Source organism: Zootoca vivipara, chromosome 4 (assembly GCF_963506605.1).
Source record: "Zootoca vivipara chromosome 4, rZooViv1.1, whole genome shotgun sequence".
NCBI lineage: Eukaryota > Metazoa > Chordata > Lepidosauria > Squamata > Lacertidae > Zootoca > Zootoca vivipara.
In genome coordinates this window covers 48,326,812-48,330,911 of record NC_083279.1, presented here as the reverse complement: position 1 = coordinate 48,330,911, position 4,100 = coordinate 48,326,812, and positions in this window count along the sequence as shown.

Genomic DNA, 4,100 nt, shown 5'->3' with positions numbered 1-4,100 from the left:
GCGAAGAGCGCCGCCAGTGCCGCCGCCGCAGGTGTCACTCTCTGTGGCAAAGCCTGCCTTGCCCGAGGGGGGTGGGGCTTAGGCGCAACCCTCTGCCCCGTCGCCTGAGAGGAAACCCCTGAAGACGGCGGCTCCCTCCGCATACCCGGGAGGCTCGTCAGCGGCGAAATCTAGATCCACACGCCCAAGATGCGAGCCCCACTGAACTCCGGGAGGCTTACTTCCGAGTAAGCGTGGTTGCGCGAGGCGTCTCCGGCGAGGGAGAATTCCAGCGGCTTTGCCAGCTGCGTGACAGCAGGCAGACATTCAACAAGTTAAAGCATATTGGCTCCTTTAAAAGAAGATGTAGGCGTTTGCAAATAAAAAAAGAACTTTTTTTTTAGTTCTCTAGTGCAGTGTTTCCCAACCTTGTGCCTCCAGCTGTTTTCGGACTACAATTCCCATTATTCCTGACCACTGGTCTTGCTAGCTAGGGATGATGGGAATTGTAGTCTCAAAACATCTGGAGGCACAAGGTTGGGAAACACTGCTCTAGTGCATAGCTGCCAAGTTTTCCCTTTTCTCGCGAGGAAGCCTATTCAGCATAAGGGAAAATCCCTGCAAAAAAGGGATAACTTGGCAGCTATACTCTAGTGGGCAGTGAATTGATGAACCAATGCTGATAGTCTTGCAGGGCTGGCCCTACAGACAGGTGAGGCAATGTCCTTGGGTGGCAGATGGTGGAGGGCAGCAGCAGCCCTCCCTAGTCTTCAGGAGCTGCCCTGACGTTTCTCTTTGTTGGCCATTAGACCTATGTGTGCCACCGTTCTGCCACATACAGAGGTGCTAATGCCCAGCCCTGGGTCCCCGAGCACCCACAAAATTCTCCATGAAGAGGCCAGAAACCCACAAATTTCAGTGCCAGGGCCATGGCACCGATGGCCCCAGCACCCACGGTCTTGGGGCCAAGCTGGCAATCCTGGCCCGATACTCCCTAAATTAGCCTGTTGGCCTCAGGTGCACTGAAGGACCCTATCCTACTGCCATTGTTTAAGTAAGATCCAACTGCTCAGCCGGCTTGGATGCATGGAATGGGGGTGGGAGTGTCATTGTGTCCGTTGCCACAGGCAGCAAAATGTCATGGGTTGGCCCTGTAGTCTAATATCATTGTCAACATCATCATATTTTACGAATTATATTAGTGCTTACATCAGAGATGAGGAGCCTGTGGCTTTCCAAATGTTGTTGGACTCCATCTCACATTGGCCCCAGCCAACATGGTCAATGGTCAGGGATGATGGAAGGTGGAGTCTAGCAACATCTGGAGGGCATACATATATATATGCATGCATAATTACAATACAGTGGTACCTCGGGTTACAGACGCTTCAGGTTACAAACTCCGCTAACCCAGAAATAGTGCCTCAGGTTAAGAACTTTGCTTCAGGATGAGAACAGAAATCGTGCTCTGGTGGTGCAGCAGCAGGAGGAGGCCCCATTAGCTAAAGTGGTGCTTCAGGTTAAGAACAGTTCCAGGTTAAGAACAGACCTCCGGAACGAATTAAGTTCTTAACCAGAGGTACCACTGTACTTTTTAAAAAAGATTTTTTAAAAAAACTGGTACATGTATATATAGGTATTATTTGTCATAGACGCTTTCCACAAAGAGCTCATACTGCGTTTCATGGATTCTATGAAATTTTCCTTGGGAGTAAAGCTGCAAACCGAACCTCACCTGGGAGCAGCAAGCTCCATTGAATTCAACAAGACTTACTTTTGAGTAAATATTGTTGAGCTTGCAAAGTTTGTCCCATTTGACTCAGTAGGATTGGGCTGCTTCATGCCTAGAATAACAAAGTTAGGAGTTATAGGCACAATGAATAATAAGGATTATTTCTAGTCCGTTAAAGAGTAAGAAGATAGCAACATCCCCAAATCCCTTTTTACTCTCCGCAGGCCTCTTTTTGTGTTGTTCAACAGCTATGCGTTGGCGGTGGTTGGAAAGATGTAAATCACATTGGGGACATCAAAGTGACATAGTTTAAACTAGGAACAAACTTATATTTCCTCTCACATGGCTGGGTGTGGTGTGTAAGAGTATGGTAGCCTCATTCTCTTATTTCCAAACAGGAATGGGAGGAACTAATGAGATCACCTTAAAAAATACAAGTAAGTCAAGCAAAAATGTGCAGAGAGGAAACTTGCCTTTGGTGTCATTCACAAAACACCCATGACTATGTAGGTGCAATGAAGTAAACACAGAAACCAACACCCCAGACCTATGCATCTTTTATCCATAGGGTGCCCATTCATTTCCGTGGAACTTACCGGTAGTTTTTTGGGGGGTGGCGGGGAGGTTATGGCAGAGGAGAGCAGCTTTTAGATCTTTTGGATCACTCTTGATTTTTACTGGAACTCCAAAACATACCAACTAGGACATGGCACAAAAAACATACGTTAGAATTAAATATTCAGGTAGGTAGCCATGTTGGTCTGATGCAATTGTCCAGTAGCACCTTAGATTGTTCAGTAGCACCTTAGAGACCAACTAAGTTTGTGCAGTTTGTTCTACAGATACACTGAAACAGAAGTCACCAGACCCTTTAAGCTTCTGAAGAAGTGTGCATGCACACAAAAGCTTATACCCAGAACAAACTTAGTTGGTCTCTAAGGTGCTACTGGACAATTTTTAAATATTTATTTATTTATTTCGTTAGAATTAAAGTACAGGTTGTCCCTGAGCCTAGGGATATGTTTTCAGTACCAGAACTGATGTGAACTTACATCATGGCCCACCTGTCACATCTGGACGACTGGGTGAGAGGGAGATTTCAGCTGCCCAGGACTGACCTACAATGAATCCTAAACTTGTTGATTCAAAAACAGGGCTAGCCCTACTGTTGGGCAGAGTGCTGTGGCTACATCAGCCAGCTAATATCAAATGTTATAACAAGACAGCCCATGATTAGTAATTATTGCTGTATTTGTATTGTCTGGGAGGAGGAGGTGCACTTGTGAGATTTTCTGTTACAGATGCCATCATAAGTTGGGTAGACTTAGATAATGGGCATTTTGACTTGGGGTGTGGGGAGGGGATACCACCTGTAAGACAGCAAAATGCTTTCAACTTGCCTTGATTAGAAGCAAGTCCTGCCTTGTTCACTGTACTAAAAACTCTCAAATGTTTTAGATTTTTTTTATCAGGGAAGTAAATATTTATGGATCTGTTTTAGATTTAATTTTGCTTGCTTTCATGAAAAGGCTAATGGAAGAATGTTGAAATGCCCTATGAGACCAAACAAACAAAGAATAGTTGAATCAAACAGCAGAAATTATTATCTTTGTCAAACTGATGGCATATCATAGAAAGAGTAGTAACAAGTTGGAAGCCAGCCTTGATTAATACCAACAATTATTGGTATAAATTAAAATGATCATAAATATTTGAGCTTAAACTGAGCCAGCAACCTACATTGAAATTGGTCAATTTATTGTATAAATTTTGATCCTTGAATAGGATCCTTGATTAATGTAAGGCTTTAAAATTGAATAGCTGCTAGCTGCTCTAAACATCTCTTCTATGTTTCACAGTTAGGCTGCAAACCCCCTAAACACACAATGTTGCAATCCATAAATAAACCCTAATGAATTCAGTGGGGCTTACTCCCAGGTAAGTAAGGTTAGAACTGCAACATTAAATAGGAAGTGAATACAGCTAGAAGTAAAGATACATATTCCCACTCAGGGAAGCCTTATACCCGCTTTTATTCAAAAGACTTTAGGAGAACATCTTCCGATGTTCCATCCACAGACATATAAACACCTGTTTAAAAACACAGGATTAATCCTAGAGGTAAAAAGCAATTACGTTCTAATGTATGTTTTAATAATCTTTCCCTCGTGTTACTTCCCCCCCCCCACACCCTTAAGAACTTTTGCTCTCATTGTTCGGGCTTGCCCCATATGCTTAACCCAGAAGATTAGAATAGTGAACAAGTATTCTAGCATATTCACTTACCTTATTGAACTCAATGAGACTTACCTCTGAGTTGACAAATATAGGAACGTACTGGAAATATGAGTCTGCACAGTAGTCATCCTTAAACACAGTAGTTTATATG